The following is a 27,224-nucleotide window of genomic DNA, read 5'->3' as shown; positions in this document are numbered from 1 at the left end:
CCCCTAGTGATCATCACAAATATGGAATTTTCCAGCATCTTAAAAAATTCTTTTGTCAACACTTATCTAATTACATGTGGTCAAAGTGTTATACCAGATCAGACACCTTTACATCCTTAATGCACAATCAGGAGGCCAGATGCCCCTTGGCTGGTGTGGCTGCTCTGCTTCTTCATAATTCCATAATGGACCGCATTTTATTTCAGAACATGCCATGGCAGAATAAATCTTGAGTCTCCATCCTGACTTTAACCACAATATATCATTATAAAAGAGCTTTACAACTCCATCTCATCTTTGAGCACAAGTTAGGGGCATGTGTGATAATGGTAATCTGAAAGCATTTCTCTGTGCTGATGCATAGTCCAAGTCCTGTCCAGCACAGTAAGGAGACAATAGTGAGAAGGGAGGAAAAGGAGCTAGAAGGCATCCTGTCTCCTATTTAGCAGATGTAGTGCAGTGAGAAGAGAAGCTAATATGAAGCTATCTTATTGGCATTGCATTTTTATTCTGTTAAGAATTGTTTGCAACATCAATTCACTAGGGAATTTCTGAGCAGTAACTCAGAAAATTTGTCCCAACAAATATATTTACATATGTGTTTATTTATCCAGTGGTCTTACAAGAGCTAGAAAAGGGTAAAAGTGTACCCTCATCTTATATTTGTTTACAGTGTCCTAAGTAAAATATATATCACCTTGGCAATAGAGCTCTACATATATTCAGCAAGACAGCTAGACTTTGAAATTTAGAAAAAGGCCAAGTCACAAATAACACCAAGTAAGCTGAATAATTGTAGCTTGTTTTAGTGAGCTTTTTCACTTGTGTGAATAAATGACCCAACGAGCACACCTGTAGAGGAGGAAGAGTTTATTTGAGTGTTCATAGTTTCAGAAGTCTCAATCCATTGGTAGCTGGCTCCATTCCTCAGGGCTCAAAGTGGAAGAGTGTAGCAGAGGGAAGCAGCTCACATCATCAGGAAGAAGAGAGAGCAAGTCTCCACTCACCAGATACAAGATATATGCCGCAATGCCTCACCCTGATTCCCTCTCCTCTAGCCAAACCCTACCATTTCAGTTACCACTCAGTTAATTCCTATCAGAGGATTAAATCACTTATCGGCTTAATACTTTTACAAACCAATTATTTCTCCTCTGAATGAGGAAGCATTTTTCACTTGTGAGCTTTTATGGTTACCTTATATTCAAATCACAACATTCCATCCCCAGCCCCCAAAAGCTCACACTCATCTGACAATGCAAAATGCATTTAATCCATTTCTAAGGGTCCCCCCAGTCTCAACAGTTCCAAGATTACTCAAAGTTCAAGTCCAAAGTCTTTGAGGCTCAAGGCAATCTCACATTATGAGCTCCTATTAAACTAAAAGCAATATATGAATATTGAATACATAAAGGTACTGAGCAAGCATTTCCTTTTACAAAAATAGGGGCATAGAAAGAAGGAATGGGTCCAAAGGAAGACCAAAATATACCTTGGCAAATGGATTTTTTTCTATGTCTGGCATCTGGAGGATGTAGCATGATGATCTTACCATGTGTAGCTCCAGCCTATGGCCTTGTTTAATGCTGCCCAAGTGCCCTCTCTGTGGGCTTGCGTCTGCTCATTTCCTGCAGGTTTCCTAGGGCAATGTCTCAAGTTACTGGAATTTCTTTCCACTGCATCTTCAGCTTTCTCCTCACATCTCCACATTTTGGCTTCTCAGGGGGTGCCTGCAGGGACCCTGACCCTGCTGTACGTTGCCTGGCTTCTCAGGCCTTCCTTTGAAATCTTGTTGGCAGCTTCTGTGATTTCCTAATTCTAGCTTCCTGCATTCCAGCAGAACCAGCACCATGTGTTTGACACTAAAGCCTGCCACCATCTTGAACAGCAGACAAGTCTCCAGGGGCCCTTGCTGCAGCAGCCTCTGAGCATCTGTGTGGCTGAGCACATTGAAAAAACTTCCTAGGCCACCTTGGGTAAGAAGGGTGCCACACTGGTCTCTTCCTAAGACAATTTTCGCCTTAGTCCCTTGAACTTGAGATGGATATGATCCTGCCAGCTCCTGAGATGCCCTCAAGCCCATCTTTGTTTTCTCTAGTCATAGTCTGTAGCATTCCTTTTGTGGAAGTAATGTCTTTAACAGCTCTAAATTCCTTAGCCCTAGTTTTACTCCTGCCTTTAAAGTCCACATTTTAAAAATCTTCTTTCTTGGCTTTCTGCTCCTGATTATGACAATAATTTGACTAAAGGTCTCCAGCAATATCCATGCCACTTCCTGAATTCTATGCTCTCTAGACATTTCTTTGAACAGATTAAGAAGACCATTGCTTCTAAAATCAACCTTACATAAAGTCTCAGTACATGAACAAAATGCAGAAAACTTCTCAGCCATAACATAATATGAATGACCTCTACTCCAACATCCCATAGAGTATTCCTTCTCTGAAGGAGACCTGTATACACTGACCACAGTCCTATTGATATTCTTGTCTTCTGAGGGCCCATAAGAATCAGCCATTAAACTCAAATCACAACACTCTAAAGCATTTCCAGCTTGCACTTTTAAGCATCTCAAAATTTCTCCCACTAATTCCAAAATGCTCCAAACACTTATGAACCACCTGGTCAGGTTAGTCACAGCAATGACCCCACTCCTGGCACCAATTTCTTTTTCAGTCAGCTTTTTGGCTGCTGTGAATAAATGATTCAACCAGCATAACTGTAGAGGAGGAAGAGTTTATTTGAGGGCTCAAGGTTTCAGAAGTTGCAATCCATAGAAAGTTGATTTTATTCATCAGGGTTGAAGGTGAAGCTGAACATCAGGGTGGAAGAATGTGGCAGAGTGAAGCAGCTCACATCATCAGAAAGCAGGGAGAAAGTCTTTACACTCCAGATATAAGGTATATACCCCAAAGCCATGCTGCATTTCCAATCCCCTCCTGCCACATCCTACCACTTCAGTTACCACTCAGTTAATTCCTACCAGGGGATTAAATATCTGAAAGTGTTGACACTCTTATGACCCAATCATTTCTCCTCTGAACCAGAAAGCAGTGCCTTACATGTGAGCTCTTTGGGGACTCCTCATATTCAAAGCATAACATAGCTCAAATCAAAAGCTAAATCATTAGTTGATTAACCTAATACACAGTTTTAAAACTAAATCAATCTAAAGAACATATATTTTATAAATCATCACACTAGGGGTATCATATACAGGAGGGGAAGGTGGGAGTGGAAGAGAAGTTGCAATTTCAGTGCAGTCCCCAAAGTCCTCAGCAAGGAGCTGGTTGTTCCACAAGCTCAAGGTGGGACCCCAGCCCCATGCTTCACAGACACTAAAGCAGGGACAGGACATGTGGTGGAGCACCATGTAGGAACTTTATGTTATATCAATTTGCCAGAATTGAAAATATGTTTTACAATTAGACGAGATCGGGTGCGTTCAGGGTGGTATGGCCGTAGACTGTTTTACAATTAAAATGATAATTCATTAATATATTATTGTTTTACTTAAATTAATGCAAGCACAGAGGTGTCATAAAGTATATGAATTTTTAGGTAAAATAGATGCAAACTGAGACACTAAGGTAGAGAAATTTTGTTGTTACTCTGTTCTGGACGCACCAGGACCAGTGATCAAGGCACTGAGCACAGTTACCCCACAGAACCAGGTCCAGCACTGAGCTCCTGGTCTCTTTGACTCTACCCCTACCTGTGGGTTATCTGCCTGGGCCAGCCCCAGTGTGTTGAACACCTTCCTTCTCTGGATACCCTGCATAGTAGCCTAAGGGCAGGGCCTCTGCTTACCCAGATCCTCAGCCCCATTGGGCAGGACAGAAGCATCTTCTCAGCCCAGGGCCACAGCCTGTAGCTCTAGAGTAGCACCAGCCTGAGCTCAGCCTGGTTGAGCCCCTACTGCAGCATATGCCATATGCCCAGTCCTAGAAAGATCTGTACTGGCCTTAAGTGCCAAAGTCACATTTCCCTACTTGCTGAAGCCACCATTGCCATCGAGATAATTACAATTTGAGTTTCCTGTCATCTCAATGCCTGACTGGTCCTAATCCCCCCAGACTCATGCAGCTTGGGATCTCTCCTCCTCGTGCAACTTAGATGTATCATGAAATTAAAAATGTGGCAAATCTCTTAATACCTGTGAAGCAGCCAGAGCTAGTTCTCTGGTTTATTGAGCACCAAGTCTGTGCTGCTGTCCATGGAAAGAACAAAGGAACCTCTCTTATGCCAGAATTGGAGCAAGGATTAGGGTTCACATGGGATGAACTAAAAAATGAGATATGTGAGGTGATAAGTTTGGAAATATTTTTGTGCTGGAGTTTGGTTGATTATATAAAGAGGAAAGGTGAAGAGTTTGCAATTAAATCTTCCTGGAACAGATTTGATAGATCATGATGCTGAGAGTTGCTGCAGCCCTCTCCACATCATGAGGCTATAAGTTCAAAATTTAAAGTCAATGTGGCGAAGGAAACAGATATACAGAAAGGATCTGGGGCCTTACTGCTGTCATGAGCTCATGCACCAAACTAAATATTCCAACCTTCTGACTTCTGATTGTGGCCTAAGACATTGTTAAAGTTTCTTTTGTTTTCTTCTGTAACTACTCCAGCAACTCCAGAAAAGACACTTAAAAGAAAATGTCTGAACAGGCCTAGAGCTGCCCTTCAGGGGAAGATGGAAGATAGGTGTTATCCTTGGTGTTTTTAGAGTTTTGTGCAGTTTTGTCTGTAGAGTCATGAGGAACTGGGAACCAATATAGGTTATGTCCTCCATGGTGTCTTGTTCACACATTGCCAAAATCAAGAGAAATGCAACCACATTGAAAGGTTTATAAATGTACTCTCTTTTAATTCATCTTACTTTTTATACTCCAAAAGCTAAATAGATTCTTCCTGTCTTTAATGCATCCTCCTCCAAGGAGTGACTTGCTAGTTAATGTAAAAATAATTGCATTTTAAAGAGACAGAGACATGGAAAGGAAAGAGACTCTGGGGCTACCTGTATCTCCCCAACACCAAGGTCTGTGTTCAGCTTCCCTCCAGTCTCAGTGGTTCTGAGGAGATGTGGGCTGGTCCAGGGCCCCTATCAGAGGTGGCATTGGAGGGTTTACAAAGAACAGTTTCAGGACATTTCCTGCAGGGGTCCTGGGAGGGTGGCAGCATGGTGGATTCTCCACACTGAGCAGACCAGTGAGTCCTGAGAAAGGGCAGAGGCCTGGGAAGGAAGAGCTCAGACCTGAGTCCTGTGGCCACTGCCTTAGGTTTCCCAGAGTCAGGGCCACTTACCAAGGAACCAGGGCATGGGAAGAAGCTGGATGACCTGGGGAGATGAGGGCCACCACCTGGTGGAAGATGAAGAGCAGCTGCTGGGCAGGGCAGTGGGATGAGGGGGTCACACGTGGAGTGTGTGGGAGGTTGGGGATGAGGGGCTTCTCCTGTTTGTAAAAAGAGCTAAGCTCCAGGTGAGAGCAGGCAGGATCTGTGACAAGCCTTTTCTCCTTCCACTGTTGCTCCCCCCTCTGCTGAGCTGTGTGCAGGGAAGAGAAGGTTGATTTCCTATTAGGCTTCCTCTGAGCACCCAGGAAGACGTTCCATCTGCCTCCCAAGCCTTCCTCTGTACCCCTCTCTTCTGAAAGGAGCTGGTCCATGGGCAGCACTGCAGAGACCAGCCTGCTCCCAAGACTTCCATCTACTGTGTTCTCTCTTGTGTTCAGGTGTCTTCCCTGCTAGTTACAGCTCATAATGTGAAGGGGATGCATGTTGCTCCTTACTTCTCTTCCTTGTGGTTGACCCTACCCTTCAAGACATTCATGATTGGCAAACATTGCCCCTGGAGCTGAGGCATCTGATCCAGGGTCTGAATTCTCAGTGGGTATGAGACATACCTGGCCAAACAGGATGTGGGCATGCTCTCCTGCAGGTTACTTTCCTAGTTACTGTTACTAGTGGTTTATCTTTATACATAGATGTCGTTCATCCTGACCAACACATATGTGTCTGAGAGTTGATTTCAAGTTATGTGTCTCTGTTCTCTTGTCCTTTTCACTCCCATTCCCCTGTTTCCACTTCTCCTTTCTTTACTCTGTACCCACTCTGGACCTTATGTGCACAGGTAGTGGATAGAGCCTTCCCTGGTCTTTTGACCAAGTAACAGAATCATTGATTAAATACAGTTTCAGAGACATTGGTCAAGGAAAGTGAATGCTTCTGGAATTTTCTCAATATTCCTGCCCATCAACATAGGATGGGTGCTGAGAACTCAGAACAGGGATGTCCTGCAGGAAAATGATCTCTTTCCTCCTCAGGCTGTGTCCCAGGTCCAGGGGTCCTCTGCAGTCAGTCCTTCACAAGCCACAGTGCAGCTGAGGAAGGGGGCAGCTCAAGAACATGTGGAAACTGAGAAAGTTCCCCTGGTGACTCCAGCTGAGCCGAGGAGCTGGGCTGTGTGCCTCTACTACTATGGTCCAACAGGGACCATGTTCCTGTGTCTGCCTCCTGTGCAGTAGAGCTTTCTCCTCAGCTTTTGAGACAGACTGGGTGCAGGTGTGCCTGGGGAGCCAGCACAATTGCAGTGGAGGGGAAGGGACAGGGCACCAGCAGGGACTGCCAGTAAAGCCAGAAGAATGGGGACACACTTTCAAACTTGAGCAGATCTCTCTGGAATGGGCTCTGCCTATGCTGTGTGCCAGCAAGACTCCCTGAAGTTCAGGGTCCTGGAAAAGCAGCAGGTGTGTGCACAGCCTGCAGGACTGTGGTCAGGTCACTCAGGCTTTATTCAGTCCTGAGAGCCCTGGTACCCAGCTGCCAGGGGAGGATGCCGAAGGCACAGCTGGCTCCACCTCCCTGCTTCTGAACTGGGATGGATGTCTAAACAAAGGCAGAGGTGATACAGGAGCTGCTAACATCTGTGCTCAAGTCCACCTGCTTCAAGTTGCTCCTCCATGCACATCTGTGCTGCCTGCACAGGAGGCTGAGACTCTCTCCTGGAAGAAGCCCACAGGGAGGTCTATCCTGGGTCAGGGTAAGCAGCACACTCACTACTGCAGGGTAAAAGCATAAGGGGCATTTGTGGTGCATGTCAGGGAAATGCACTGAGTAGCAGTGACTGTCATTGAGTGACCAGGCCTGTCCTCACTAACCATCTCTTCATGCTGGTGAACTCTGGGAAATAATGCAAATGTGCAGAAAGGGGCAAATCAAGGGGGAGGACACATCAAGGATGAGATGCATTTAGCCCCTGTGCATGAAAGAGACCTGCAGCGTCAGGTGGTGACACTGAATGCATGTGACACACTCACCAAGGGTCATGCTCATGCATCTGCTTGACCTTCTACTGTCAATCACAATGACTGACAGCTATTTCAAATGGCTATTGATACTCTCAACATGCTTCTGAAAAATTATCATTCTTATTTGAAAAGAAGAAACCAGTAGACAGTCACAAATATGCAAAGACAGCATAGATTTATTTCCAATCAGGGTCATTTTGGAGTAAGTAAAGGCTTGAGCAAATGGCCTCTAAGACTGCAGTATGTGTTCTCAACAAAAAGAATATGCTCCACCACAACCTAAAATAGTCATGAAACACATAATCCATGGGATCCTCTCTGTGCATTTCTCATTTTGAAAATAGTCTCTAAAATATCTTTTATTACAAAATGACCCCAGGGAGAAATGAGCTCTCTGCATACCAGTGTGTGCTGTCCTGGTGTGACCTGAGATCATTGGGGACACTTGGTCAGGGCTGAGGGACTGAGAGGAGCCACCCTGCAGCTGTGCCCAGCCTGCTCAGCCCTGCTGATTTGCATGTGCCCAGAGCACAGCCCACTGCCCTGAGGACTTCTTAATAGGCTGCTCACACTCTGTGCAGGAGTCAGTCCTAGTCAGGACTCAGCATGAGGACCCCTGCTCTGCTTCTGGTTCTCCTCCTGCTCTGCCTCCCAGGTAAGTAGGGGCAACCATGGGGATACACTAAGCCAAGTCTGGTCAGTGCTGCCTGGTTAATCAGAGGAGTCCTCTTGTACCATGATTAGTTATGTTTCCAATATCAGGTTCCAGATGTGCCATCATGATGACTCAGTCTCCATCCTCCCTGTCAGCATCTCCCAGATACAGAGTCACATCACCTGCTGGGCTAGTCAGAGTGTTAGCAACTGGTTAGCCTGGTATCAGCAAAAACCAGGGCAAGCTCCTAAGCTCCTCATCTATGATACAACCAGTTTACAATCTGAGGTCCCCTCGAGGTTCAGTGGCAGTGGATCTGGCACAGATTTCATCTGACTATTAGAAGCTGGCAACCTGAAGATGTGGCCACTTATTACTGTCAAGAGTATAGCAGCTCCCTTCCCACAGTGATACAAGTCATGACATAAACCTCCCAGGGAAGCAGGATGTGAGGCTGGGCTGCTCCAGCTGCTCCTCCTGCTGCCTCCATCTGCTGAGACACTTCCCAGAGGCACCAGGCTCTGAGGTCACTGGGACACTTTGGTAGAAGGGATCAGGTAGGCTCCTCAGCACCCTCACCCTCCTTCTTCTCACCCCCAGCAAGTTTGACTTGACAGTGTCCTCCATATTTAGTGAGTGATCTTGTCACTCTAGGTGAGGACTCCAGCTCTCTCTATCAGTTTGGATTCCTACCACAATGTAGAAGACACTCCACCATTCGAAGCAGCATTTTTAGAAATACATTGAATCAGATTTTAAGTTACAGCTATCAAAACCCGGGATCTGTTCATGTGAAGGCCTGGTGCTCTCTGGAAGCTGCAGCTCCTCTGATAGAAGGTGGAGTCTGAGGATACCTCCACCAGCACAGGAGCTCCTCAGGACACCAGATGTCCAAATTATTAGTCAGCCCAATACTGTGGAAATAGCTTGCGTTTCTCACATGCAGGAAGTAAAACATAAAATATGCTGGAGGTGCGTCTCAGTGGTTAATTGCCCTGGTCTCAATTCCTGTTACCAACAACAACAACAACACATATGAAACAAAAGAAACATCAAATCAAAACTGCTCACTGCACTGGTCTACCCTCAATCCCTCCTCCTTCCCAGGCAGTCCATTACAAACGCTGGCTCCTCCTCTGTGCAGTTCTTTGGCTGGGTAGTACTTAAGTCATGTTAGTGTCACCTATTCATTCTCTGACTGTTCCCAGTCTTACCTTCCCTTCCCTGGTGGAAAGTTCTCATCGGCTTTTGACACGTGGTCATCAGTTTTCCTTTTTTCTGGTACACTCCCAGTCGTACCTCTCTGAGCGATCTAGTAAGGTGCAGAAGACTATGACCATGGTAGTTTTGAAAGCAGAGTTCTTGGGTTCAGGTTATGTCAGCAAGAGCTGTGGTCTCTGCAGCTGGGAAGGGTTGCTCCTCTTGCGAGGAGGGCACACTCTCCAGTATCTCAGCAGATCCCAGAGATTTATGTATAGATAATTGACTCAGATCACTCCTCTGTCCACAGTAAGGTTATGACCTGCTCAGATATGTGCTAATCTCAAGAAATATATCAGTTCTACCCATTACTATGGCTATACCCTGAAGGCAGGATACTTTCTTTGTGCCATTTTAGAAAAGTTCAGCTTTTATCCGTTCGGAATTCACATATGGTTAAAATCAATGAGGTCACAGGAATAAACTGATATAAATGTTCCAGGAGACGAAGGTAGGGCTCTGGGGACCCTCCAGTACAGTGTGTGTATTGAGTGGATCCTCTGAGTCTACACAAGTCCAGTCCCCATGTACCACTTCCATCTTGGCATTAGGTAGTGCTGAGCCAGCTGGTGCTGCCCAGTGTTGAGTCCAACACTCTCTGAGTGTGATTCAGCTCAGTCACTCAACTACTCAGTGTCCATGTACATTGGTGCCAGGGCTCAGTCATGCCTGGGGCTGCTTTCTGAATAGCCAGAAGTCGATTCTTTCTTTTGGTTACCTGTGGATGGCCAGTTCTTCTCTAGCCCTCTACAGGTCTATGCTGTGACTATTGGGGACTTGTCAGAGGCACACACTGTCATCATCAAACATACACTTCTTCCCCTAGCAATGAGCTGGGCCACATGGCCACACAACAGGGCTCCTTGTCTCACAGCACAAGCCTGCTGCAGAGTGTCCTGCTCTGTACCACTCAACACAGATAGGCTTTCCTAGGCAGCTGGTCAGTGGATTGGTGTAGCTCACCCACCATGGAGTGAGCTGTCTCAGCACTGCAGAGAGCCTGGCCAGCACTGATCTTCACTCTCAGGGGTTGGAGGAGCAAGGAGAAATCCCTTGTCCTTCCCCTGAAGTGGAGGAGCCAGCAGGCCTCAGACATCTGGACCCCTGCATCTTCGCCATGTGGTAGGCCCATCAGTTGTCCAACCAATACCACAAAGTCCGTCCCTCCCCAGCAAATCTGAACCCAGATCAATACATGACACTGTCATTGTCACCAGCTGTCACTTCTCACACTAGTGAAGGGTTGTTGAAGATGACTTCCCCTTTCTTTTTGATATATTTACATACAGTATCCTTTACAATTTTCTGTAGGGGGAAGAATTTGCTCATTTGATGTAAAAGTTACTGATGGGGAAAGATTATGAAGCACATGGAGAAGGAGGTGGAGTTGAAGTGACAGTGGTGTTCAGGTCCCCTTCTATTCTCTTTTCTAAAACCACATCTTTGGGATCTCAGGAGGGTCACACACGCTAGATGTCAGCTGCCCTGAGTGTTGCATGTGTATTGATTTCCTGATGGACTCTTAATCCTTAATCCTTATCAGTTGGGTAATTCCTTGAGCACAGGGATCACTTGCATTTCCTACAGAATCTCATCTAGAGATGAAGGAAGAGGTACAACTTCATGAATTGGAGAGAAAATATCCATGCTCCAGTGGCAAGGCTCCATGGCATCTGGGAGCATGTGCAGTAGACATGTTTGAAATTTGTTAAGGAAACATGGGGGTGACTCTCTGGAATCTACACTTGAAAGAAGATCCTTGTAGTGAGTGAATAGGAATGAGGACTAGCTCCCTGGGGTTTGGTCTTGACATTCACATGTGTCAGGGTGCCCAGGATCAAGGTGCTCCTCATCCAAGTAAGAGGAAGTGTGACACATACTGGTTCCAATAAGACCAGAGTTGAAGCTGTGAAGACCTGCAGATCAGACTCAGTTGCTCACAACCACTGTGTTCCAGTGGATTGATAGACTGGATTGATAGACTCTAGCTTCCCAGCTCCTCATGACTGTGCACACAGTGTCTCAGTGATTGAGGAGAAAAGAAGAAACAGTGCATGTGGTTAAATCAATACTGTGAATGATATTCAGGGAAAAAATGGGTAGAAGTTCTCTGTCCTTTAGTGACATTTAGGGGCTCACAGTCAAGAGTTTGCCTTACATTATGGATCAAATTTTGAACTAGGAATTTGCTGAAGCTGGAATTGTTAAGCGTGTGGGGACTCTTACAGAGAGATTGAATGCATTTCTCATGGTGAGATGGACTTGAGCTTCAGGGGTTCAGGGGAAAAATGCTGTTGTTTAAATATGAGGGGCCCCACAAAGCTGTCATAAATACAGGAATGTTCAGAGTTGAAATAATGAGAGTATGAAAGCTGTAACCTTAGCAGTGGATTAATCCATTTAGTGGAGTCATAATACAATGGACAAACTAGTTGGTAACTCTAAGCATGCTGGAAATTCCTGGGCACTCCTGGAGGAAGATAGGCCACTGTCCTTGAACAGTCTGCCTTGTCCCCGTGGTTTGCAGGGACCATGAGGTGAGCATTTTCTCTCCTCCATACCTTTCTAACCTGGGACCACTTTGGGACCAGACAAATGGAATCAAATCAGACAGCTATGCCCTGAACTGAGCCTCTGAAGCTGTAAGCCCAAACCAACAAATCCAATAAAAAGACAAACAAGGGAAGAAAGAAAGAAAGGAAAAAGAAAAAGAAATAAAGTGAAAAATGTTCAACATGGTATTTGGAAAACGAGGTAACTAGGTTTGAACTCTGGGATACTCAACCACCCAGTACATCCCCAGCTCTTTTTTATACTTCATTGTGAAACAGAGTCTGAATTAGGGCCTTCCTGAGTCGACATTTGAACTTGCTATCCTCTTGCCTCAGCCTCCCAAGCTGCTGGGACTATGGGTGTGCAGCATGGCACTCAGCTCCATTGAACACTTGGTGGACATTTGGGTAGTTTCTAGGGTCTCCTGTTCCCTTTTTGCTCTTGGAAAGAGTGGAGCAGTGAGCTCTCACACATGTTCCAGACTGCACAGGTGACTCAGGATTGGAATGGCTGATACATGGGGCATCTGGGTCTTCCCTGGACCCCATACCCCAGGCTCTGCTTGCATAGAGGAGTAGGTCATGGCATCCATTCCAAGTAAGTATTTTTTGAATGAATTGAATAAGTGTCTAACTGACACACTCCTGAGTATTTTGTTTGAACTAACACTTGTATGCATTTGTGGGTTGCAATGTGAGGGTTCAATGAATCATGAGATCATGAATTCATGCACTTAGCACGTACCTCACCTTAGGTAGTCATTCTTTCTTTGTGATGAGACTTTCTAAACCCTGGGTCTCTGGCTACAAAAGCCACAGGTACTAGACCTGGAGATGCTCTGGTCCTCCCCCAGGCATCAGTGTGTGATGACCACAGAAGGTATAAACCCTCTGGCCATGAGGCCCTCAGCCTCTCTGGGATCCCAGTGGTGGAGGTGGAGATGCCCTCAGAACTGGAGCTTCCCAGGGCTTCACTGTTCTCACCTGCATACACAGGTCTCAGCACAGGTGCTGGGGCTGGGAAAGGACCCTCTCTTCTTGGCCCCGTAGTGAGCAACTCTGCAGGAAGCCAGGAGTGGAAAGTGCTAATGGCAGATGTGCTCCAGGAATGACTGATGATGGGGATGGAGAGCTGGGCCCAGGTGTTCGTCAGCCTTTCACCACTGTGACACAAAGACCTGATAAGAGCAGTCTCAGAGGAGGGAGGTTGTTTGGTGTTCATGGTTTCAGTGGTTCAGTCCATTGTTGGCCAACTCCACTGCTCTGGGCCTCAGGTGAGGAAGAGCATCATGGCTAATCCAGACAGTTTTTCTGCTTCTGAATTAGTTCTGGATTTGGGATACTGTCTGCCTTGTCCTTTGTCAGATGCTTATTCTGGACCATGTCCTCCCAGGGCCTGAGTCAAGGATTTCCTTGAAGACTGGAGATCACACAGGGGGCACTCTTGGGCCAACAGTGACTTTGAAAAGATCTGGGGCACTTCAGTGACATTGAAGGCTTGTTTTGAGAGGTTGTCACACCCTGGATAAACACAGCTGAAAGTCTGGAGATGATATTCTTTTAACCAACTGTGACTGGACCTTATGAAATGGCCATGATAGGAAATAATGAAATTCCAAGGGAATACAAATCAGTTGGTCTCTGTTCAGCAGGGGTCTCTCCCTTATCAACATGACCCAACATAGAGACCAAGTCGGCCACCCTCCCAGCCTTTCCAGTGAGGTTCCTGCAGGTGTCTACAGCAGGGCTGTCAGCTAGCCAGGGTGCACATGGATCCTGGTGCTTCTGAGCATCCAACCACCAAGAACAACCTCTGCTGGGCCCTCATCTCCCACATGTGGGGATCATGTCAATCACTTGTGTGAAGCCAGAGGGCCCTGCAGCTTCTCCCAGGACCTAAGCTGACCAAAGCAAGACCAGGCAGCTGTGGTGAGGTCAGGAGCCTCTGCATCTGCTCTGTCCTTGTGTCTGCTCAGAAGTGCAGCATGATTATTGGGAATGCTCTGGAGGGTTTAAGAATTTTGCACCAGAGGTGACTTGCTCCAAACCTTCCTTCCTGGACATCACCAAGCTCTCAACTATTTATTGATTCAAAAATGACATTTCCAGCTCACATGAATCTATCCATAGTGTGACTTTTAAATTTATTTTGTAATGGAACTGTTTTGTTAAACAAGGAAATAAAGTTCACTCCAAGGAAAGAGCAACAATTGACAACAGCACACTCTCCCCACTGTCTCCTGCTTTTTCTTGAGTTTAGAACTGTACTGTGGGTCACGCACTGTGTATGAACTGCACAAAAGCTCCTTTGCTAGGTCTCAAATACCAAATTCAGTGCAGTTTTGAAGAAAGTATTCTAATATTCCTGTCACTGTCAGGTTGAACAATCAAAAAACATAGGCTATGGTTGAATTAGAATGATGAAGGAGGATTTTCCCTCCCTCCACCATCCCTGCAGGTACTACCCTGGTCCTTTGGGTTATTTTAGTGGAAGCTGAGATCCAGCAGAACTGAGGACTTGAGGTCAGTTCTCTGTGTGTCCATCACCTCTGTTTTCCTGATGGGTACCATGGAAGCTAGAGATGTCTGAGGGAGAGAGACAATGGTAACTGTCTGTTGACACAAACTTCTAGAGACTCTTGTTTCTCTGATATGAAGTGGACCTTCTGTCCTTTCAGAGGCTGTTGAGGAAACACCAAGTGCCAGAACACGCTCCAGAAGCCACCAGCGATCAGGCTCAATCTCACCTAGAAACAGGTCCACCTGTCCTGAAATCCAAGCACCCTTTTTAGAATGAATGTTCAGAGAGGGAAGGCATAGACTTTTAAACCAGAGACTACAATTATAATGGAATAAAGTGATGAAATTGCACAGATAGAAACAACCTTCAGGATACATGGGCAATCCTAAGGGACACACTTGCTGCCATCATTTAACTGAGGTTGATGATCAGGAGCTTCACAGTCACTGAGTGTGCTGTTGGGCACATGTTGTTAATGGTTCCAACTAACATTCAAGATCACAGAGCAGAGCTTTTGCTTCTGGTCCACTTTAAATAATAGCATCCATATTTCCCTCCCTGTGTTATCCAGCCCTTGGAATTAAATTTAGAACAACTTGAAATATTTTATTTTTCACTACACACTGATGGTGACTGGAACAGGTCAACAAAAGTGTCCATCAACCACAGAGAAACTGCACTGCTTGAACCCCAAGCACCATGACTCTCCAGTCTTTCTATTGCTACCTGGACAGTCTTGAGCAGTAGAATATTGTGTGAGTTTTAAGTTCCAGACATGGTGGCTGAATCCAAATTCCTGGACTATTTACATCTAACTGGAAAATATGTCTCATTTTCTAATGGAATCACAGTTCAGGGGAGGGCCTGAAATTCACTCTTGAATATTTATCTAAGTCATGAACTAAGCACCAACAATGCGCATCCCACAGTGTGCGAGAAGGCACTTGTTGTTCTAGAAATGACTCTGTGGACAGTTCACTGCTCAGGGTTTGTCTGCATGTGTCCACTGGAGGGGCCAGTGCACAGTAGTGTAGGAAGATAGGGGCCATGGTTGACCCTGGAAATCATGTCCGGGGGGTGACTGACCCGGAGGGGGTGACGGTCTTTAGCACTGACTGCTTCTTTCTTTAATTCCCTAAGTTTAAATACAGGGCAGGTGTATGCAGGTGGACAAGGAGGTCAGCATCCTCATGATTCCATACAGAAATAATGCTTTAGTGGTTCAGGTTGTGGATTTACTTTGAGACAGTGTTGCCAGTCAGCCCTGGTGGCTGTGTATATTGTTTTTCTGCGTAGTGTCTTGGAAGAGGTGAAGCAGGACAGGCTTCTGCTCCCAGAGAGAGCCCTGGACACAGTCTCTTCATCTGCAGGCCTTGGTTCTCTTGAAGTGTGGTAGTGGCCCTGTGTCTGACAGCAAGATCACCTCCACACAGCAGCCTGGAGGCTGGGATGTGAGTGTCCATCACTATTAAGATGGTGCACGGTAGACCAAATGTTTATAAAACAGCATGCATGGGGTCCTAGAGCCATTGCTGACTATTACTTTTAGAACTACACTAGTCTATGCTGTGAACATTAGCCACATGTGACTTTATAAATTAAATTGAAATTAGAGGTTAATCTGAATATTTCAGGTGTACTTGATACATCCCATGTGCTCAGAGGTGGCTGGTGGCAACAGGATATTATCTGGCCATCATTGGTTTGAAATATTAATTTGACCGTTGTTGATGTAGCTAAGAGCCAAAATCTCCCAGTCATTGGTCACCAGCTTGTGTGGCCTCAGGGTCTTCCCAGTTGACACAGGTGTTGTGGTCTAGAGTTGTCCCTGGTATGTGTCTGAGAGGGCAGGAAGGAGGCTATACTGACAGATGGAGACCAGGAGGCCTGGCTCCACCCAGCCTGCCTTTCCCCTGCATACTCAGGAGCCTCTTAGTGACACACCCTTAGCATCAAACATGGATCTCAGAGGCCAACCCTTAATTCACGACAGACTTCCCTTTTGCATCTATGGTTGTCTGTGAGTCATTTATCCTCATGTAGAGGAAAGATTATTAATATGAGGTAACATCTGTGTTCCTTACAGAATCTGTCCTAGTGGTGGACACTATGGGGTCGGCTTCATGAGTAGCAGTGAAGATTAACAGTGAAGCCTCACTGGGATCCAGACTTGAAAATCCCAATGATGTTATGTCTATGAACAACCAGTAGAGGGCAGACAAGCCACATCAAACCAGTAACCTTGTCTTAAAGACTAGGAATTACAGGAATTTTCATGCTACTTTCACCAATTTGCACCAATTTGCTGTCCCAGCAGCAATTTGTGAGTGTACCTTTTCCCCACGTCCTCACCAACATCTACTGTTGCTAGTGCTCTTGATGATTGCCATCCTGACTGGAGTGAGATGGAATCTCAGTGTAGTTTTGGTTTGCATTTCTTTAATGGCTTAAGATATTGAGCATTTTTTTTCACACATTTGTTGAATGAGTGCATTTCATCTTCTGTGAAGTGCTTGTTCAGTTCCTTAGCCCATTTATTGATTGGGCTATTTGTTGTTTTGGTGTTAAGTTTTTTGAGTTCTTTATATATCCTGGAAATCATTGCTCTATCTGATGTGTGTGTGGTAAAGGTTTTCTCCCTTGTTGTAGGCTCTGTCTTTATGTTATTGATTGTTTCCTTTAATATGAAGATGTTTCTTATTTTGATTCCATCGTATTTACTGGTTCTTGATTTTACTTCTAGAAATTTAGGAGTCTTGTTAAGAATTCAGTCAGTGCCTAAGCCAGCATGGTGAAGGTTTGGGCCTACTCTTTCTTCAGGTATGTGCAGGTCTCTGATCTAGTGCCTGAGTCTTTGATCCACTTTGAGTTGAGCTTTGTGCAGGGTGAGAGATAGGGATTTAATTTTATTTAGCTGGGTATGGATTTCCAGCTTTCCTCAAAACATTCGTTGAATAGGTAATCTTTTCTCCAACATACATTTTTGGTGACATTGTCTAGTATGAGATAACTGTATTTTTGTGGGTTTGACCCCCTGTCTTCTATTTTGTACCATTGATCTACACATCTGTTTTTGTGCCAATACCATTCTGTTTTTGTTACTATGACTCTGTAGTCTAGTTTAAATCTAGTATTATGGTGCCTCCTGCCACACTCTTTTTACTAAGGATTGCTTTGTCTATTTTGGTTTTCTTCTGTTTCCAAATGAATTTCATGATTGCTTTTTCTATTTTTATGAGAAATTTAATTGGTATTTTAATAACAAATAAATTGTATAATGGTGTATTGCTTTCAGTAGTATGGCCATTTAGCAATGTTAATTCTGCCTATCAAAGAGCATGGGAGATCTTTTCATGTTCTAAGGTCATCTTCAATTTCTTCTTTCAGTTTTTTAAAGTTTTCCCTGTGGCAGTCTTTAACTCCTTTTTTATAGATTGATTTTCAAATATTTTTGAGGCTCTTGTGAAATGAACCACAATTTGACACAGTTATCCCACTCCTAGGTTTATACCCAAAGGACTTAAAATCGGCATACTACAGTGATACAGACCCATCAATGTTTATAGCAGCTCAACACACAATAGCTAAACTATGCAACCAAACTAGGTGTCCTTCAACAGATAAAAGGATAAAGAAATTGTGTTATATACATGCAACGGAATATTACTGAGTCTTAAAGAAAAATAAAATTCTGGTATTTGCTGGTAAATGGATAGAACTGGAGAATATAATTGTGCTAAGCAAAATAAGCCAATGTCAAATATCCAAAGGCCTAATATACGCTCTGATATGCGGATACTAGTCCACAATAAGGATGGGGGAAGAAAAGAGGTATTTTTGACTAGACAGAGGGAAATGAAAGGAGGGGAGGGTGTTTGCGTTTTGGAAGGATAGTACTCTGAATCGAACATTATTACCATTTGTGCATATGTGACAACCGGCCAGTGTATTTCTACATCATGAACAAGCAGACCAATAAGAAACTATCCTCCATTTATGTATGATGTGTCAAAATGCATTCTATTATCATGTACAACTAATTAGAAAAAATTAAAAATATAAAACAACAAAAATATTAAGGAATAGAGAGAAGATCACAGTACCCACAGCAGGTGCCTCACACACAGAACTCATTCTAGCAGTCTTCTCTCTGGTCCACAGTCACATCCTGTGTGCTCTGCTTGACCCTATTCTACTCCACTGCTCTAGGGCAACTGAGTATCTCTAGTACTAACATCCAAAACCAAAGGCTCAGAAATCTCAAAAATTTCAGATAGATTTGAGGGAATTTTGGATTTTTCAGATGAGTGCTCACTTGGAAAGTCTGTGCAAAGCTTCCAAAACCAGAAACACACTGAAATCTGAAAGACTTCTTGTCCCTCATATTTGGTAAAGGAATATTCAACCTGTGTTCTACTTTCTGTTATTAAAATACTTGTTCATGAGAGTGTACAAATATGTAAAAAATGTCCAATATTATGTATAATTATAATGCACTCAAAAATCGAAAACTTTATTTTGAATGGATCTTTTGGCCCAAAATTGATAAAAGCCTCCATTTTATAACTCTCTCCCTTAGGAATTATGATTCTTGTATATATTGCCAAAAACCTAGAAGAGAAAGCTGAAGAAATTCTACTTCAGCAGATCCAAATTAGCTGTGGTAATTTTTCTTCTTTGTGAGACTTTGGATGAATATTAGAGAAATAGAGAAAAGGTTGGTAAACAAATTGAGCATCAGAAAAGAAGGGAGAAACTAATATGAGGTATGAAGCTTTCCTCACTAAATCTTACAAAGGATGAGATTTCTTTAGTTTTTAAATTTATTTGCTTTTTGGGGGAACCAGAGATTGAACTCAGGGACACTCGAAAACTAAACCACATCCCCAGCACTATATTGTATCTTATATAGAAACAAGGTCTCCCTGAGTTGCTTAGAGACTCGCTTTTACTAAGACTGGCTTTGAACTTTACATCTTCCTGCTTCAGCCTCCTGAAAGCCTGGGATTACACACATGCACCACTTGACTCTGTAAGATATGATTTCTTGCTCCTCCCACCTCACTCTATTGTCCAGAGCATGTCAGTGCCTGGGTCAGATCCCTGGAAAACTGCCTCAGAACACCAAGGAAGCCATGCAGTCCTGTTAAGCTCCTCTGCCTCCTGCTACTCTGGCTCCCAGCTGAGGGGACATGGGATGGTTCTGCACATCTGTGAAAACTCTTTCAGTGCTGTGGGTCCTGTGTCCTGACACCTCTGCTCAGCAAGCCCATGGATCAAAACCAAATGTACTGCAACTATCCTGGATCTGCTGTGGAGACCATGGTAAGACATAAAGTGAACAAGGGATGTTTCATTCTTATTTCCAATTGCAGATACTACATGATAAATTGTGCAGACACATACAGGAGCCATTCTCTCTCTGTCTCCAGGGTAGCAAGAAGCTGGAAGTTTGGTAGCTAATGAACACGAGTGTTTAATGAAGACACTCAAGGTTAGACCTGCAGTTCTCCATTTCGCTGTGCCTGGGAAAAGAGAAGTAAGAGAGAAAAAACACAGCTTCCTTCAGATCTCTAAGATGCTTGGCCCCTTATGCTCTCTTTTGCTTCTCCAGGAAACCCCATGTGCCAGGGTCTCTGTGTCCCACTCCTTTCCTCCTGACACAATGATTGCCTCCTCTGTTCAGCACAGAGCCTGTGAAGGATGGTTACAAGTTTGCTCTCAGGCACTGCTCACATGCATTTCCTCTGCATCCCACGATCAGGTCTCAGGACACTGCTGGTTCTGACCGTGGTATGTGGGGACTCTAGCTCCTCCTGGCTCTGTGTCTCTGCAGAACTGGTCCAGCTGTGGCTTCTCCTGTACCCACAGCAGGGCTCAGGGCTGTATGGAGGGGACTACTTGTGAACAGGTGGGCTTTCCTGGAGCCAGATTCCTATGCTCCTTCCCAGGTTGTGATATCCTATCAGTGTGGTTTGTGAGAGGTTTTCCTCTCACAACCCAGAATTCTATGTTCATGAACCTGAGTTTCGGAATGGTGAAATCAGTTCAGACTCAACACATTTGTACTAAATAATAAGTGCTTCAGGAATGTTTCCGGAAGGGGAAAGGCTTCCATAATCCACTCAAGGATTGTTTCAACAGGATCTTTCAGGATGGATATTTGCACAGGAAGGCAGTTTTCCTGGTCAAGAAAGGTTGACATAAGAAGCTCATAATCCCTCACTTAGACCTTGACACCTCCTCCAGATGGATCATGTGACTTGTGAAGAGGACAAGGCCATTCTACAGTTGCTGAATGTCCCCCAAACCTACTTCTCTCCATCCACCCAAAAAGCAGTTCCTCTGTTATGGTGAGATTGCAATAGATCCTCAAGGGGATCTTCAAACAGGAGATGGAACCATCTTAATTTACCAGCCTGTGGCCCCCAGCTGACAGGACGAGGGCAGAGTGCAAGTCTAGAGTCCTCGATCCCCTCCAAGGGTAGAGTGCACCTTTATAGTCCAAAACCTCATTAATCATAGATAGCTGTTGCTATGATTCAAAACTTTAAACAACCATCATGAGATTTAAAATCATAAGCAGAAGTGGAATAGGGTCAAAATTACTTCAGTTGAGCACAAATTAAAGAATGGTTACTAATGTGTATATAAACATTCTCTGACAGGGTACATTGTCCAAGAAAAATGGGAACCAAAATAAAACAATTTTACATTGTATAAGAAGAAGGGAAACATTTCATCTCCTAAGCATGGTATGCTAAGCAGGATCAGAATGGCAGACATAGCATTTTCTCTTTGAAAAAGCTTTTCTTACATGACAAGAGCACCCAGGGTAAAATGGAGGCTAAATGGTCATTGCCCATATAGCCTGGCACATAATATTTAATGCACACATATTTTTAACTTTAATTTAGTTCAATTTATTTCCCTGTAGTTCTTGCTTTAATGTCATATCCAAGAAACATTTTCCAAATACAATACTGTGAAAATTTTCCCTGCATTTTCTTTTTCAGTTTTTGCTATTACCCTTAGGTCTGTAATATACCCTCTGGTCTAGGAACAATCAAACCCTTGATTCATGTTTTAAACTACGTAAGGGGCTGTAATGGCCATGCATATGCATTAGCTTCACTGATGAAATGTGCTATTTTATCAGCTCAGGCTCATGATATAATCCAAGCAAGAGAAAACACATGATTGACATTTTTAGCCTTTAGAGTGTGGTTGAGGTCTCTGAGAGCTGTCCATATTTCTGTAGGAGACATTTTGTTGTCTTTTCTCAAATGTGATGAATCCACATTGTGAGTAAGTTCTCCTCCAGCTGGGTGTTAGTCCTTCTTTCTGGGGTCCTTAAATGCTGACATAGTCCCCTGGCTGGATGGCTGGTTCAAATCAGTGCTGTCTCAGAGCTGGTTTTCTTGGAGGAATTTATGAGTTTTAAGTTGAAGCTATTGGAGATTCTTACCAAACAATTTGAGCAGGAGCATTTTATCTTAGAAAGAATGGAGAAAAGAAAGTTAAATTGGTGCAAGGTTGTCTTTAGAGACCAGAAAGGAAGGAAGTCTTTTTTTTATTATTTTATTTTTATTGTAAACAAATGGGATACATGTTGTACCTGTTTGTACATGGAGTAACAGCATACCATTTGTGTAATCATGCATTTACATAGGATAATGCTGTGTGAATCATTCTGCTATTTTTTCCTTGCCCCTACCCCACCCACCCCTCTATTCCCACTATACAGTCCCTCCTTCCTCCATTCTTGCACCCCACCCACCTCCCATTATGTGTCATCATTCGCTTATCAGTGACATCATTCGTCCTTTGGATTTTTGAGATTGGTTTGACTCACTTAGCATGATATTCTCCAATTTCATCTATTTGCCTGCAAATGCCATAATTTTATTATTCTTTATAGCTGAGTAATATTCCATTGTACATATATACCACAGTTTCTTTATCCATTCAACAATTGCAGTACATCTAGGTTGGTTCCATAGTCTGGCTATTGCGAATTTAGCAGCTTTGAACATTCATGTGGCTGTATCTCTGAATATGCTGATTTTAAGACCTTTGGGTATAGGCTGAGGAGTGGGATAGCTGGGTGAAATGGTGGGTCCATTCCAAGTTTTCTAAGGAATCTCCACACTGCTTTCCAGACTGACTGCACTAATTTGCAGCCCCACCAGCAATGTATGAGTGTACCTTTTTCCCCACATCCTCGCCAACATATATTGATGCTTGTATTCTGGATAATCACCATTCTAATTGGGGTGAGATGGAATCATAGGGTAGTTTTGATTTGAATTTCTCTTATTACTAAAGATAGTGAACATTTTTTCATATGTTTGTTGATTGCTTGTAGATCTTCTTCTGTGAAGTGTCTGTTCATATCCTTAGCCCATTTTTTGATTGGGTTATTTGTATTCTTGGTGTAGAATTTTTTGAGTTCTTTATATATTCTGGAAATTAGTGCTCTATCTGAAGTATGAGTGGCAAAGATTTTCTCCCACTCTGTAGGCTCTGTCTTCATATTGCTAATAGTTGCCTTAGCTGAGAGAAAGTTTTTTAGTTTGAATCTGTCCAAGTTATTGATTCTTGCTTTTATTTCTTGTGCTATGGGACTCCTGTTGAGGAAGTCTGATCCTAAGCGAACAAGTTGAATATTTTGACCTATTTTTTCTTCTGTAAGATGCAGGGTCTCTGGTCTGATTTCAAGGTCCTTGATCCATTGTGAGTTGATTTTTGAGCAGGGTGAGAGATAGGGGTTTAGTTTCATTCTGTTGCTTGTGGATTTCCCGTTTTCCCAGCACCATTTGTTGAAGAGGCTATCTTTTCTCCATTGCATATCTTTGGCACATTTGTCTAGTAGGAGAAAATTGTATTTATTTGGGTTTGTGTCCATGTCCTCTATTCTGTACCATTGATCTACCTGTCTATTTTGGTGCCAATACCATGCCGTTTTTGTTACTATTGTTTTGTTATATAGTTGAAGTTGTGGTATTGCGATACCTCCGTTTCACTTTTCTTGCTAAGGATTGCTTTAGCTATTCTGGGTTTCTTATTCTTCCAGATGAATTTCATGATTGCTTACTCTATTTCTGTAAGGTACATAAGTGGGATTTTAATTGGAATTGCATTGAATCGGTATAGCACTTTTGGTAGTATGGCCATTTTGAAAATATTAATTCTGCCTATCCAAGAACATGGGAGACCTTTCCATCTTCTAAGTCTTCCTCAATTTCTTTCTTCAATGTTTTGTAGTTTTCATTGTAGAGATCTTTTACCTCTACAATGTATTTTAGCTCTACCCAAGTATTTTATTTTCTTTTACCTCTACCCAAGTATTTTATTTTGCTTTTTTGACGCTCTGGCAAATGGAGTTGTTTTCCTCATTTCCCTTTCAGCTGTTTTGTCGCTTGCATATAAAAATGCTTTAGATTTATGTGTGTTGATTTTATAGCTTGCTATTTTGCTGAATTCATTGATGAGGTCTAGAAGTTTTCTGGAGGAGGATTTTGGATCCTCTAAGTATAGAATCATGTCATCAGAAATAGTGACAGCTTAAGTTCCTCTTTTCCTATTTGTATCCCTTTAATTTGTTTAGTCTGCCTATTTGCTCTGGCTACAGTTTCGAGGACAATGTTGAATAGAAGTGGTGAAAGAGGACATCCCTGTCTTGTTCCCATTTTTAAAGGGAACGGTTTCAGGTTTGCTCCATTAAGAATGATGTTGGCCAAGGGCTTAGCATAAATAGCTTTTACAATGTTCATGTACGTTCCTACTATCCCTATTTTTTCTATTGTTTTGTGCATGAAGCGTTGTTGTGTTTTGTTGAACAGTTTTTCTGCATCAATTGAAATAATCATATGATTCTTATCTTTAAGTCTATTGACACGATGGATTATGTTTATTGATTTACGGATGTTAAACCATCCTTGCATTCCAGGGATGAACCCCACTTGATCCTGGTGCACAATTTTCTTAATATGTTTTTGGATACAGTTTGCCATCATTTTTTTAAGGTTCTTTGCATCTATATTCATCAAGGATATTGGTCTAAAATTTTCTTTCTTTGTTGTGCCTTTTCCTGGTTTGGGTATGAGAGTGATATTACCTTCATAGAATGAGTTTAGTAGGATACCCTCCTTTTCTATTTCCTGGAATACTTTGAGAAGTATTGGAATGAGTTCTTCTTTGAAGGTCTTGTAGAATTCAGTTGAGAATCCTTCTGGTCCTGGGCTTTATTTGGATGGTAGATTTTTAATGGCTTCTTCTATTTCATTGCTTGATATTGATTTGTTTAAATTGTGTATGTCCTCCTGGTTCAGTTTGGGAGGAGCATATGTCTCTAGAAATTTGTCAATGTCTTTGGAAATTTGTCAATGTCTTTCTATTTGTTGGAATACAGATTTTCAAAGTAGCTTTTCATTATGTTCTCTATCTCATTGGTGTTTGTCGTGACATTTCCTTTTTCATCACTAATTTTAGTAATTTGAGTTTTCTCTCTCCTTCTCCTTGTTAGTGTGGCTAAGGGTTTGTCTATTTTGTTTACTTTCTCAAAGAAGCAAGTTTTTGTTTTGTCAATTTTTTGAATTGTTTCTTTTGTTTCAAATTCATTGATTTCCAGTTTTCTGATTTTAATTATTTCCTGTCTTTTACTACTTTTGCTGTCATTCTGTTCTTCTTTTTCTAGGGCTTTGAGCTGTAATGTTAGGTCATTTAGTTGTTGACTTTTCATTCTTTTCTCTAATGCACTCTATGCAATGAATTTTCCTCTTAGTATCGCTTTCATAGTGTCCCAAAGATTTTGATATGTTGTATTGTCGTTCTCATTGACCTCTAAGAATATTTTTATCTCCTCCCTGATGTTTTCTGTTATCCATGTTTAAATAGCATATTATTTAGTCTACAGCTGTTGGAGTAATTTCTGTTTTTATTTAGTCCTTGATTTCTATTCTCCATCCATTATGATCTGATAGAACACAAGGCAGTATCTCTATTTTTTTGCATTTCCTAAGGACTGCTTTGTGGCATAACATATGGTCTATTTTCGAAAAGGTTCCATGTGCTGCTGAGAAGAAAGTGAATCCGCTTGTTGATGGATGGAATATTCTATACATGTCTATTAAGTCTAGGTTATTGATTGTTTCATTGAGTTCTATGGTTTCTTTGGATGGATTTATCTAGTGGTGTCTGCAGTGCATTAAAGTCACCCAGAATTATTGTGTTGTGGTCTACGTGATTCCTGAAATTGAGAAGGAATGGTTGATGTACAGGGATGCACCATTGTTTGGGGCATAAATATTTACTGTCGTTATGTCTTCCGGATTTATGGTTCCCTTAAGCAGTATGAAATGTCCTTCTTTATGCCTTCTGACTAATTTTTGCTTGAAGTCCACTTTATCTCATATAAGGATGGAAATCCCCACTTTTTTACTGAGTCCATGTGTGTGGTAGGTTTTTTCCCATCCTTTCACCTTTAGTCTGTGGAAGTCTTTTTCCATGAGATGAGTCTCTTGCAGGCAGCATATTGTTGGGTCTTTCATTTTAATCCATTCTGCCAGTCTATGTCTTTTGATTGATGAGTTCAGGGTATTAATGTTCAGGGTTATTATTGAGATATGATTTGTATTCCCAGTCATTTGTCTAATTTTTTTTTTTTTTTTTTTTTTTTTTTTGCAATATTGGGGATCGAACTCAGGGCCTTGTGCTTGCGAGGCAAGCACTCTACCAGCTGAGCTATCTCCCCAGCCCTAATTTTTGGTTTTTAAGTTGGTTTGGTTTCTCCTTTGAGTGGTTTTTCTCCAAGGTAGTTCCTCCCTTTGCTGACATCCATTGTTGTTCTTCATTTCCTCCTCATGGAATATTTTGTTGAGAACATTCTTTAGCAAAGGCTTTCTATTTGTAAATTCTTTTAACTTTTGTTTATCATGGAAGGATTTTATTTCATCTTCAAAACTGAAGGTTAGCTTTGCTCGGTATAGGATTCTTGTTTGGCAACCATGTTCTTTCAGAGCTTGAAATGTGTTGTTGCAGCCCATTCTAGCTTTTAGAGTCTGGGGTGAGAAGTCAGATTCTATCTGTATTGGTCTCCCCCATATGTAATCTGATGCTTTTCTCTCGTGGCCTTCAAAAATCCTATCTTTATTTTGAATATTAGGCATTTTTATTACAATATGCCTTGGTGTGGACCTGTTGTGATTTTGTGCATTTGGTGTTCTGTAAGCCTCTTGTATTTGATTTTCCATTTCCTTCTTTATGTATGGGAAATTTTCTGATATTATTTCATTGAATAGGGTGTTCATTCCTTCGGTTTGTGTCTCTGTGCCTTCCTCAATCACAATAATTCTTAAAATTGGTATTCTCATGATGTCCCATAGTTCTTGGAGGTTCTGTTCAAGATTTCTTACCATCTTCTCTGTTTGGGCAACTTTATTTTCAAAATTAAATATTTTGGCCCCTCCCCCCACTGGAGCGGTAAACATGGACAACTGGGATCATCGTAGAGGAGGCGGCTCAGCACAGTGCTTGGACGTGGAGCGACCACTGAGGCTCCAGGCGGCTGCCTGAGGAGGAGCTGCGTGGCGAGCTGTTTGGACTCAGAACGACCGCTTCTGAACACCGGGGGGCTGCCCGGAGAAAGAGGTGGAGCGCAGTGGGTCGCTTGGTCTAGGAGTGACTGCATCAGAGCCACAAGCAGTTGCCAGATGAGGAGCTGCGAGGCGAGCTATTTGAACTCAGAACGACCACTCCTGAACACCTGTGACCTGCCTGGAGGAGGAGTGCGGTGGGTCACTTGGTCTAAGGTGTGACTGCATCAGAGCCACAGGCGGTTGCCAGAGGAGGAGGCAAGTGGTGAGTTGTTTGGACTCAAAGGGACTGCTTCTGAACACCGGTGGCCTGCCTGGAGTAGGAGCACGGTGC

Source organism: Sciurus carolinensis, chromosome 13 (genome assembly GCF_902686445.1).
Source record: "Sciurus carolinensis chromosome 13, mSciCar1.2, whole genome shotgun sequence".
NCBI classification, from domain to species: Eukaryota; Metazoa; Chordata; class Mammalia; order Rodentia; family Sciuridae; genus Sciurus; species Sciurus carolinensis.
This window is presented reverse-complemented; position numbering follows the sequence as displayed.